Source organism: Xenopus tropicalis, chromosome 4 (assembly GCF_000004195.4).
Source record: "Xenopus tropicalis strain Nigerian chromosome 4, UCB_Xtro_10.0, whole genome shotgun sequence".
NCBI classification, from domain to species: domain Eukaryota; kingdom Metazoa; phylum Chordata; class Amphibia; order Anura; family Pipidae; genus Xenopus; species Xenopus tropicalis.
Window position 1 is genome coordinate 151,231,815 of NC_030680.2, and position 13,150 is coordinate 151,244,964.

The following is a 13,150-nucleotide window of genomic DNA, read 5'->3' on the forward strand; positions in this document are numbered from 1 at the left end:
AGGAGCTGTATAGGGGCAGTAGGAGCTGTATAGGGGCAGTAGGAGCTGTATAGGGGCAGTAGGAGCTGTATAGGGGCAGTAGGAGCTGTATAGGGGCAGTAGGAGCTGTATAGGAGCTGTATAGGGGCAGTAGGAGCTGTATAGGGGCAGTAGGAGCTGTATAGGGGCAGTAGGAGCTGCCACAGAGCCAAGTTGTGGCGCCAGGGAAGGGACCCGAGTACTGAGGCCGCACCGACCCGTCCGACCGGTTCCACTAACGAGCGACTCGTATTTACTCAGCTCAGAACAATTAGTTCCGCCCCTTCTGCCCTCGCCAAATACCCGCCTTTATTTTTCCGTTAATTCAGAGGAACCCTGGCACCGCCCCCTCCGTCCCCAGCGCCCCCATCCCTATATGTCCCGTTACCTTATTATTCCTATTAGTGGTGCCCCCCTGTGCCATTGCCCCATCCCTATATGTCCCATTACCTTATTATTCCTATTAGTGGTGCCCCCCTGTGCCATTGCCCCATCCCTATATCCCTCTGTCCCATTACCTTATTATTCCTATTAGTGGTGCCCCCTGTGCCATTGCCCCCGTCCCTATATCCCTCTGTCCCGTTACCTTATTATTCCTATTAGTGGTGCCCCCTGTGCCATTGCCCCATCCCTATATCCCTCTGTCCCGTTACCTTATTATTCCTATTAGTGGTGCCCCCCTGTGCCATTGCCCCCGTCCCTATATCCCTCTGTCCCGTTACCTTATTATTCCTATTAGTGGTGCCCCCCTGTGCCATTGCCCCCATCCCTATATCCCTCTGTCCCGTTACCTTATTATTCCTATTAGTGGTGCCCCCTGTGCCATTGCCCCATCCCTATATCCCTCTGTCCCGTTACCTTATTATTCCTATTAGTGGTGCCCCCCTGTGCCATTGCCCCCATCCCTATATCCCTCTGTCCCATTACCTTATTATTCCTATTAGTGGTGCCCCCCCTGTGCCATTGCCCCCATCCCTATATCCCTCTGTCCCGTTACCTTATTATTCCTATTAGTGGTGCCCCCCTGTGCCATTGCCCCCATCCCTATATCCCTCTGTCCCGTTACCTTATTATTCCTATTAGTGGTGCCCCCCTGTGCCATTGCCCCTGTCCCTATATCCCTCTGTCCCGTTACCTTATTATTCCTATTAGTGGTGCCCCCTGTGCCATTGCCCCCATCCCTATATGTCCCATTACCTTATTCTTCCTATTAGTGGTGCCCCCCTGTGCCATTGCCCCATCCCTATATCCCTCTGTCCCATTACCTTATTCTTCCTATTAGTGGTGCCCCCTGTGCCATTGCCCCCATCCCTATATCCCATTGTCTCGTTACCTTATTATTCCTATTAGTGGTGCCCCCTGTGCCTGTGCCATTGCCCCCTGTGCCATTGCCCCCTGTGCCATTGCCCCCTGTGCCATTGCCCCCTGTGCCATTGCCCCCTGTGCCATTGCCCCCTGTGCCATTGCCCCCTGTGCCATTGCCCCCTGTGCCATTGCCCCCTGTGCCATTGCCCCCTGTGCCATTGCCCCCTGTGCCATTGCCCCCTGTGCCATTGCCCCCTGTGCCATTGCCCCCTGTGCCATTGCCCCCTGTGCCATTGCCCCCTGTGCCATTGCCCCCTGTGCCATTGCCCCCTGTGCCATTGCCCCCTGTGCCATTGCCCCCTGTGCCATTGCCCCCTGTGCCATTGCCCCCTGTGCCATTGCCCCCCTCCCTATATCTCTCTGTCCCATTACCTTATTTTTCCTATTAGTGGTGCCCCCCTGTGCCATTGCCCCCATCCCTATATCCCATTGTCTCGTTACCTTATTATTCCTATTAGTGGTGCCCCCTGTGCCATTGCCCCCCTCCCTATATCCCTCTGTCCCGTTACCTTATTATTCCTATTAGTGGTGCCCCCCTGTGCCATTGCCCCTATCCCTATATCCCTCTGTCCCGTTACCTTATTATTCCTATTAGTGGTGCCCCCCTGTGCCATTGCCCCTATCCCTATATCCCTCTGTCCCGTTACCTTATTATTCCTATTAGTGGTGCCCCCCCCTGTAACAGTAGAACACTGGCACAGAAGGGCTCCCTAGTGATTGTGCCACGGTGCCGGCCCCCAGTGCCCATCCCTGCTCGGGTTTCAGGGAGGCTCTTCCTGCGCTCAGGTGAGTTCCATTGTTCAGGAAGGAAACTGAGTCGATGTTCCGCCCGGCGGCTTTGTGTTGGGTCGGGTTCTGCAATGGGATCCGGGCGGTGAGCAGTGAGTAATGTGACACGGGGCAGGGAATCGGATCTGCCCGTCTCCACCTGTACTTGTTGTTCCTTGGCTCCAGGCCGGGCACCGAGCTCCCCACCTTATCTACAGGGCAGCTGCAGGGTACGGTACCCCCCCAGTCCCACCCACCTTCCCCCAAAGCCCCCGCAATTCTGCTGCCTGCAAGCCTATTGGTCTCCCCAGCGCTTGGTACTGACCCATCCCCGTGTTGCAATTGTGTATTGTTATAAGACAATAGATGGAGGGCCCTGATCACAAGAGCTTGCAGTCTAAGAGGGAGAGGAGGTGAGAGGTACGGTGAGCGTAACTAGTGTGCTGTAGAGATGGGGAACCAGTAGTGAGTATGAGTGTGCGTGCACCAGTGCAGAGTGAGGGGTTAGGTAGGGGGGCAACTTGCTATTACTGGTCTGAAGAGCTTACACTCCTCACAATAAGGCTTCACTGCACTGCTGTTTTATTTTGGAGCAGTTACATCAACCCTAAAAATAACCAGGAAGTCACATATTCTGCCTTATTGTACTCCTGGGGAGAGATGGGGCTCACTCACACTTCCATGAGGGGAGACAGGGTTCACTCACACTCCTGGGGGGAGCTCACTTACACTCCCAGGGGGGAGACAGGGTTCACTCACACTCCTGGGGGAGCTCACTTACACTCCCAGGGGGGAGACAGGGTTCACCCACACTCCTGGGGGGAGCTTACTTACACCCCCAGGGGGGAGACAGGGTTCACTCACACTCCTGGGGGAGCTCACTTACACTCCCAGGGGGGGGAGACAGGGCTCACTCACACTCCCAGGGGGGAGACAGGGCTCACTCACACTCCCAGGGGGGAGACAGGGCTCACTCACACTCCTGGGGGGAGCTTACTTACACTCCCAGGGGGGAGACAGGGTTCACTCACACTCCTGGGGGAGCTCACTTACACTCCCAGGGGGGGGAGACAGGGCTCACTCACACTCCCAGGGGGGAGACAGGGCTCACTCACACTCCCAGGGGGGAGACAGGGCTCACTCACACTCCCAGGGGGGAGACAGGGCTCACTCACACTCCCAGGGGGGAGACAGGGCTCACTTACACTCCCAGGGGGGGGAGATAGTGCTCACTCACACTCCCAGGGGGGGGGGGGGAGATAGTGCTCACTCACACTCCTGGGGGGGGGAGATAGTGCTCACTCACACTCCCGGGGGGGGGGGGAGATAGTGCTCACTCACTGCTTATCTCAAACCTTTCCTGCAGGATTTAGCAAATATTCCTGGAATGTGCTCTGTACCAATAGCCGCCAGCAGGTGGCGCAGTAAGCGCAGGAATGACGGGAAGGAATGTGTCATGGCCGCTGTGTAATGTTAAGGATTTGGGGAATGTGAGGCTCACTGGAGACACATTCGGAGGGGTATCTCCTCCCTCGGCTGCAGCCCCATGTTACAGGCCGATATGTTCCCTCGTTACAGTGTTATTGTGTCACCGGATTCTCTTCCAGTAATAACTTCCCCCTACTGCCCCCATGTCTACCTAGATACCCCTAGCAACAACCCCTCTGTCTGCTGGCACTTACCATTGTGTAAAGATTGGTACAGGGTATTTACTGCTGTCTGAAATGGTACCTATGGCTATGGGCAGGAGTAATACTAAGGGGGAGTACTTGGGGGCAGGAGTAATGGTACGGGGGAGTACTTGGGGAGGAGTAATGGTCGGGGTACTGGGGGAAGGAGTAATGCTGTGGGGGAGTACTTGGGGGCAGCAGTAATGCTGTGGGGGAGTACTTGGGGGCGGAGTAATGGTACGGGGGAGTACTTGGGGGCAGGAGTAATGGTACGGGGGGGTACTTGGGGCAGGAGTAATGGTACGGGGAGTACTTTGGGGCAGGAGTAATGGTACGGGGGAGTACTGGGGCAGCAGTTAATGGTGGGGGAAGTACTTGGGGCAGGACAGTAATGGTAACGGGGGTACTTGGGGGCAGGAGAGTTAATGGTACGGGGAGTACTTGGGGGCAGGAGTAATGCTGTGGGGAGACTTGGGGCAGGAGTAATGGTACGGGGGAGTACTTGGTGGTAGGAGTAATGGTACGGGGGAGTACTTGGGGGGCAGGAGTAATGCTCTGGGGGAGGTACTTGGGGGCAGGAGTAATGGTACGGGGAGTACTTGGGGGCAGGAGTAATGGTACGGGGGAGTACTTGGTGGTAGGAGTAATGGTACGGGGAGGTAACTTGGGGGCAGGAGTAATGCTCGGGGGAGTACTTGGGGGCAGGAGTAATGCTCTGGGGAGTACTTGGGGCAGGAGTAATGGGTACGGGGGAGTACTTGGGGGCAGGAGTAATGGTACGGGGGAGTACTGTGGGGGCAGGAGTAATGGTACGGGGGGAGTACTTGGTGGTAGGAGGAGTAATGCTGTGGGGGAGTACTTGGGGGCAGGAGTAATGCTCTGGGGGAGATACTTGGTGGGGCAGGAGTAATGCTCTGGGGGAGTACTTGGGGGCAGGAGTAATGGTACGGGGGAGTACTTGGGGGTAGGAGTAATGGTACGGGGGAGTACTTGGTGGTAGCGAGTAATGGTACGGGGAGTTTACTGGGGGCAGGAGGTAATGCTGTGGGGAGAGTACTGGGGGCAGGGAGTAATGTTGTGGGGAGTACTTTGGGGCAGGAGTAATGGTTATGGGGGGAAGTACTTGGGCGGCAGGTAGTAATGGTTAGGGGGGGGGTACTTGGGGCAGGAGTAAGGGTACGGGGGCAGTATGGAGAGGTAGGAGTAATGCTTTGGGGGAAGTACTTTGGGGGCGGGAGGGAGGAATGGTACGGGGGTGATTGGGGCAGGATAATGGTACGGGGGAGTCTGGGGGTTAGGGAGTAAATTGTGTTGGGGAGTACTGGGGCGGGTATGGTACGGGGAGTACTTTGTGCGGCGTGGAGAGTATGGTACGGGGGAGTATTGGGGGCGGAGTAATGGTACGGGAGTACTTGGGTGGCAGGAAGTAATGGTACGGTGGGTAGTACTTGGGGGCAGGAGTAATGGGTACGGGGGGAGTACTTGGGGGCAGATAATGGTACGGGGAAGTACTTGGTGGGCAGAGTGAATGACTCTGGGGAGTACTTGGGGGCAGGAGTAATGGTTCGGGGGTACTTGGGGGCAGGAGTAATGGTACGGCGGTAGTACTTGGGAGGCAGAGTAATTGGTACGGGCAGTACTTGGGTAGGAGTAATGGTACGGGGGAGTACTTGGGTGGTAGGGTAATGGTACGGGGGAGCTACTTGGGGGCAGGAGTTACAATGCTCTGGGGAGTACTTGGGGCAGAGTAATGGTACGGTAGGGGATATGGGGCAGGAGTAGTTAGATGCTTGTGGGGAGTACTTGGGGGCAGGAGTAATGCTGTGGGGGAGTACTTGGGGGCAGGAGTAATGGTACGGGGAGTACTTGGGGGTAGGAGTAATGCTGTGGGGGAGTACTTGGGCGGCGGGAGTAATGGTACGGGGGAGTACTTGGGGCGGGAGTAATGGTACGGGGGAGTACTTGGGGCGGAGTAATGGTACGGGGGAGTACTTGGGGGCAGGAGTAATGGTACGGGGGAGTACTTGGGGGCAGGAGTAATGGTACGGGGAGAAGTACTTGGGGGCAGGAGTAATGGTACGGGGGAGTACTTGGGGGCAGGAGTAATGCTCTGGGGGAGTACTTGGGGCAGGAAGTAATGGTACGGGGGGGTACTTGGGGGCAGGAGTAATGGTACGGGGGAGTACTTGGGGGCAGGAGTAATGGTACGGGGGAGTACTTGGGGTAGGAGTAATGGTACGGGGGAGTACTTGGTGGTAGGAGTAATGGTACGGGGGAGTACTTGGGGGCAGGAGTAATGCTCTGGGGGAGTACTTGGGGCAGGAGTAATGGTACGGGGAAGTACTTGGGGGCAGGAGTAATGCTGTGGGGGAGTACTTGGGGGGCAGGAGTAATGCTGTGGGGGAGTACTTGGGGGCAGAGAGTAATGGTATAGGGGGAGTACTTGGGGCAGGAGTAATGGTACGGGGGGGGGGTATTGGGGGCAGGAGTAATGGTACGGGGAGTACTGGGGGCAGGAGTAATGCTGCGGGGGGGGAGTACTTGGGAGGCAGGAGTAATGCTGCGGGGGGGAGTACTTTGGGGGGCAAGGGAGTAATGCTGCGGGGGGGAGTACTTGGGGGCAGGAGTAATGCTTGCGGGGGGGGAGTACTTGGGGCAGGAGTAATGCTGCGGGGGGGGGAGTACTTGGGGGCAGGAGTAACTCATTTCCATGGTTAGGACAGTAGGTGGCGCCAATACACACACAGTTCCCTAGAGGTGAGTGAGAATACAGAGAGGTTTGGCAGTGAAAGGGTTTTGGGGCCCGGCCCAGAGTGGGTTCTGTTGTTCAGAACAAAGAACCCGATGGCTCCGGCAGGTGTTCGGCAGCACAGAATAGGAATTGTAGGATATAAATAGCCGTGGGATCCTATAAATGGGATATTGCCTTTCCATTGCCAAGTTGCACAGATTGGGTCGGTGGCGCTGATGTCATTCAGGCAGGAGGGTCGTTAAACGGCACCAGAACCCTCACCGGCGCCAAATGTAACACTGGGAGGTGTCAGAGTCATTGGGAAATGGGACTTTGGGCCCATAATGTACCTAGAACTCTGTCATTGAACCCCAAACCCCCCCCCCTTAACCCCCCCAGAGTCATATGAGATCACATATGAGTGACTTCTCATTTATATTGTTTCCCTTAGACAGTACAGTATGGGGGTACAGCTTATTGTGTGCCCAGAACATTCCTTCTCTGTATATTTATATTTATACATATGGGTAGGGGGTGCCATAGTGTTTCCCTTAGACAGTACAGTATGGGGGTACAGCTTATTGTGTGCCCAGAACATTCCTTCTCTGTATATTTGTATTTATACATATGGGTAGGGGGTGCCATAGTGTTTCCCTTAGACAGTACAGTATGGGGGGTACAGCTTATTGTGTGCCCAGAACATTCCTTCTCTGTATATTTGTATTTATACATATGGGTAGGAGGTGCCATAGTGTTTCCCTTAGACAGTACAGTATGGGGGTACAGCTTATTGTGTGCCCAGAACATTCCTTCTCTGTATATTTGTATTTATACATATGGGTAGGAGGTGCCATAGTGTTTCCCTTAGACAGTACAGTATGGGGGTACAGCTTATTGTGTGCCCAGAACATTCCTTCTCTGTATATTTGTATTTATACATATGGGTAGGAGGTGCCATAGTGTTTCCCTTAGACAGTACAGTATGGGGGTACAGCTTATTGTGTGCCCAGAACATTCCTTCTCTGTATATTTGTATTTATACATATGGGTAGGGGGTGCCATAGTGTTTCCCTTAGACAGTACAGTATGGGGGTACAGCTTATTGTGTGCCCAGAACATTCCTTCTCTGTATATTTGTATTTATACATATGGGTAGGGGGTGCCATGTGAAATTCTCCCCAGATTACTGATGTAGGTGCAGGAGGGAGCATATGAACGAGGGCCCCTGGCCCCCCCAGCACTGGGCTCTGGGATTTATATCCTAGTTGTTGTTACTCGGCTGCATCTGTACAAACATCTGGGCTCCGAGAGTGAGATTTCCTGCTGAACGCACCACATCCTGGGAAATTACGGGGGAGAAACTGACTCCCAAACTAGGGGAAAACCGAGCATAAGTGCAGGGGCAGCAGGGAGAGAAAGGGCAGGGGCACGTAAGGGTGAGACAAAGGGTAAGTGCTGGAGTAACAGTGGCACATCTAGGGTTAATATAGAGAGAGGAGGAACAGCGGCGCATGTAGGGTTAATATAGAGAGAGAGGAGGAACAGTGGCACATGTGGGGTTAATATAGAGAGAGAGGAGGAACAGCAGCACATGTAGGGTTAATATAGAGAGAGAGGAGGAACAGCAGCACATGTAGGGTTAATATAGAGAGAGAAGGAACAGCAGCGCATGTAGGGTTAATATAGAGAGAGAGGAGGAACAGCGGCACATGTAGGGTTAATATAGAGAGAGAGAGAGGAGGAACAGCGGCACATGTAGGGTTAATATAGAGAGCGAGGAGGAACAGCGGCACATGTAGGGTTAATATAGAGAGAGAGGAGGAACAGTGGCACATGTAGGGTTAATATAGAGAGAGAGGAGGGACAGCGGCACATGTAGGGTTAATATAGAGAGAGAGGAGGGACAGCGGCACATGAAGGGTTAATATAGAGAGAGAGGAGGAACAGCGGCACGTGTAGGGTTAATATAGAGAGAGGAGGGACAGCGGCACATGTAGGGTTAATATAGAGAGAGAGGAGGAACAGCGGCACATGTAGGGTAATATATATAGAGAGAGGAGGAACAGCGGCACATGTAGGGTTAATATAGAGAGAGAGGAGGAACAGCGGCACGTGTAGGGTTAATATAGAGAGAGAGGAGGAACAGCGGCACATGTAGGGTTAATATAGAGAGAGAGGAGGAACAGCGGCACATGTAGGGTTAATATATATAGAGAGGAGGGACAGCGGCACATGTAGGGTTAATATATAGAGAGAGGAGGAACAGCGGCACGTGTAGGGTTAATATAGAGAGAGAGGAGGAACAGCGGCACGTGTAGGGTTAATATAGAGAGAGAGGAGGGACAGCGGCACATGTAGGGTTAATATAGAGAGAGAGGAGGAACAGTGGCACATGTAGGGTTAATATAGAGAGAGGAGGAACAGCGGCACATGTAGGGTTAATATAGAGAGAGAGGAGGAACAGCGGCACATGTAGGGTTAATATAGAGAGAGAGGAGGAACAGCGGCACATGTAGGGTTAATATAGAGAGAGAGGAGGGACAGCGGCACATAGAGAGAGAGAGAGAGAGAGAGAGAGGAGGAACAGTGGCACATGTAGGGTTAATATAGAGAGAGAGGAGGAACAGCGGCACATGTAGGGTTAATATAGAGAGAGGAGGAACAGCGGCACATGTAGGGTTAATATATATAGAGAGAGGAGGAACAGCGGCACATGTAGGGTTAATATAGAGAGAGAGGAGGAACAGCGGCACATGTAGGGTTAATATAGAGAGCGAGGAGGAACAGCGGCACATGTAGAGTTAATATAGAGAGAGAGGAGGGACAGCGGCACATGTAGGGTTAATATAGAGAGAGAGGAGAGACAGCGGCACATGTAGGGTTAATATAGAGAGAGAGGAGGAACAGCGGCACATGTAGGGTTAATATAGAGAGAGAGGAGGGACAGCGGCACATGTAGGATTAATATAGAGAGAGAGGAGGAACAGCGGCACGTGTAGGGTTAATATAGAGAGAGAGGAGGGACAGCGGCACATGTAGGGTTAATATAGAGAGAGAGGAGGAACAGCGGCACATGTAGGGTTAATATATATAGAGAGAGGAGGAACAGCGGCACATGTAGGGTTAATATAGAGAGAGAGGAGGAACAGCGGCACGTGTAGGGTTAATATAGAGAGAGAGGAGGAACAGCGGCACATGTAGGGTTAATATAGAGAGAGAGGAGGAACAGCGGCACATGTAGGGTTAATATAGAGAGAGAGGAGGGACAGCGGCACATGTAGGGTTAATATAGAGAGAGGAGGAACAGCGGCACGTGTAGGGTTAATATAGAGAGAGAGGAGGAACAGCGGCACGTGTAGGGTTAATATAGAGAGAGAGGAGGGACAGCGGCACGTGTAGGGTTAATATAGAGAGAGAGGAGGGACAGCGGCACATGTAGGGTTAATATAGAGAGAGAGGAGGGACAGCGGCACATGTAGGGTTAATATAGAGAGAGAGGAGGGACAGCGGCAGATAGAGAGAGAGAGAGAGAGGAGGAACAGTGGCACATGTAGGGTTAATATATAGAGAGAGGAGGAACAGCGGCACATGTAGGGTTAATATAGAGAGAGAGGAGGAACAGCGGCACGTGTAGGGTTAATATAGAGAGAGAGGAGGGACAGCGGCACATGTAGGGTTAATATAGAGAGAGAGGAGGAACAGCGGCACATGTAGGGTTAATATATATAGAGAGAGGAGGAACAGCGGCACATGTAGGGTTAATATAGAGAGAGAGGAGGAACAGCGGCACGTGTAGGGTTAATATAGAGAGAGAGGAGGGACAGGGGCACATGTAGGGTTAATATAGAGAGAGAGGAGAAACAGCGGCACATGTAGGGTTAATATAGAGAGAGAGGAGGGACAGCGGCACATGTAGGGTTAATATAGAGAGAGAGGAGGAACAGGCGGCACATGTAGGGTTAATATAGTATAGAGAGAGGGAGGAACAGCGGCACATGTAGGGTTAATATAGAGAGAGAGGAGGGACAGCGGCACATGTAGGGTTAATATAGAGAGAGAGGAGGGACAGCGGCACATGTAGGGTTAATATAGAGAGAGAGGAGGGACAGCGGCACATGTAGGGTTAATATATATAGAGAGAGGAGGAACAGCGGCACATGTAGGGTTAATATAGAGAGAGAGGAGGGACAGCGGCACATGTAGGGTTAATATAGAGAGAGAGGAGGGACAGCGGCACATGTAGGGTTATATAGAGAGAGAGGAGGGACAGCGGCACATGTAGGGTTAATATAGAGAGAGAGGAGGAACAGCGGCACATGTAGGGTTTAATATAAAGAGAGAGGAGGAACAGCGGCACATGTAGGGTTAATATAAAGAGAGAGGAGGAACAGCGGCACATGTAGGGTTAATATAGAGAGAGAGGAGGAACAGCGGCACATGTAGGGTTTAATATAGAGAGAGAGGAGGAACAGCGGCACATGTAGGGTTAATATAGAGAGAGAGGAGGAACAGCGGTACATGTAGGGTTAATATAGAGACAGAGGAGGGACAGCGGCACATGTAGGGTTAATATAGAGAGAGAGGAGGAACAGTGGCACATGTGGGGTTAATATAGAGAGAGGAGGAACAGCAGCACATGTAGGGTTAATATAGAGAGAGAGGAGGAACAGCGGCACATGTAGGGTTAATATAGAGAGAGAGAGAGAAGGAACAGCAGCACATGTAGGGTTAATATAGAGAGAGAGGAGGGACAGCGGCACATGTAGGGTTAATATAGAGAGAGAGAGAGGAGGAACAGCGGCACATGTAGGGTTAATATAGAGAGCGAGGAGGAACAGCGGCACATGTAGGGTTAATATAGAGAGAGAGGAGGAACAGCGGCACATGTAGGGTTAATATATATAGAGAGAGGAGGAACAGCGGCACATGTAGGGTTAATATAGAGAGAGAGGAGGAACAGTGGCACATGTGGGGTTAATATAGAGAGAGGAGGAACAGCAGCACATGTAGGGTTAATATAGAGAGAGAGGAGGAACAGCGGCACATGTAGGGTTAATATAGAGAGAGAGAGAGAAGGAACAGCAGCACATGTAGGGTTAATATAGAGAGAGAGGAGGGACAGCGGCACATGTAGGGTTAATATATATAGAGAGAGAGGAGGAACAGCGGCACATGTAGGGTTAATATAGAGAGCGAGGAGGAACAGCGGCACATGTAGGGTTAATATAGAGAGAGAGGAGGAACAGCGGCACATGTAGGGTTAATATAGAGAGAGAGAGGAGGAACAGCGGCACATGTAGGGTTAATATAGAGAGAGAGGAGGAACAGCGGCACATGTAGGGTTAATATAGAGAGCGAGGAGGAACAGCGGCACATGTAGGGTTAATATAGAGAGAGAGGAGGAACAGCGGCACATGTAGGGTTAATATAGAGAGAGAGAGAGGAGGAGCAGCGGCACATGTAGGGTTAATATAGAGAGAGAGGAGGGACAGCGGCACATGTAGGGTTAATATAGAGAGCGAGGAGGAAACAGCGGCACATGTAGGGTTAATATAGAGAGAGAGGAGGAACAGCGGCACATGTAGGGTTAATATAGAGAGAGAGAGAGAGGAGGAGCAGCGGCACATGTAGGGTTAATATAGAGAGCGAGGAGGAACAGCGGCACATGTAGGGTTAATATAGAGAGAGAGGAGGAACAGCGGCACATGTAGGGTTAATATAGAGAGAGAGGAGGAACAGCGGCACATGTAGGGTTAATATAGAGAGCGAGGAGGAACAGCGGCACATGTAGGGTTAATATAGAGAGAGAGGAGGAACAGCGGCACATGTAGGGTTAATATAGAGAGAGAGGAGGAACAGCGGCACGTGTAGGGTTAATATAGAGAGAGAGGAGGGACAGCGGCACATGTAGTGTTAATATAGAGAGAGAGGAGGAACAGCAGCACGTGTAGGGTTAATATAGAGAGAGAGGAGGAACAGTGGCACATGTAGGGTTAATATAGAGAGAGAGGAGGAACAGCGGCACATGTAGGGTTAATATAGAGAGAGAGAGGAGGAACAGCGGCACATGTAGGGTTAATATATATAGAGAGAGGAGGAACAGCGGCACGTGTAGGGTTAATATAGAGAGAGAGGAGGGACAGCGGCACATGTAGGGTTAATATAGAGAGAGAGGAGGAACAGCGGCACATGTGGGGTTAATATAGAGAGAGGAGGAACAGCAGCACATGTAGGGTTAATATAGAGAGAGAGGAGGAACAGCGGCACATGTAGGGTTAATATAGAGAGAGAGAGAGAAGGAACAGCAGCACATGTAGGGTTAATATAGAGAGAGAGGAGGGACAGCGGCACATGTAGGGTTAATATAGAGAGAGAGAGAGGAGGAACAGCGGCACATGTAGGGTTAATATAGAGAGCGAGGAGGAACAGCGGCACATGTAGGGTTAATATAGAGAGAGAGGAGGAACAGCGGCACATGTAGGGTTAATATATATAGAGAGAGGAGGAACAGCGGCACATGTAGGGTTAATATAGAGAGAGAGGAGGAACAGTGGCACATGTGGGGTTAATATAGAGAGAGGAGGAACAGCAGCACATG

General features: G+C 52.1%; 1 protein-coding gene across 3 annotated transcripts in view; it reads left to right on the plus strand.

Annotated features, from left to right (window-relative positions):
* vgll4 (vestigial like family member 4) overlaps window positions 1-13,150 on the plus strand; it is a 64,392-nt gene that overhangs the window by 11,470 nt on the left and 39,772 nt on the right. The gene's annotated exons all lie outside the window — the stretch shown is intronic.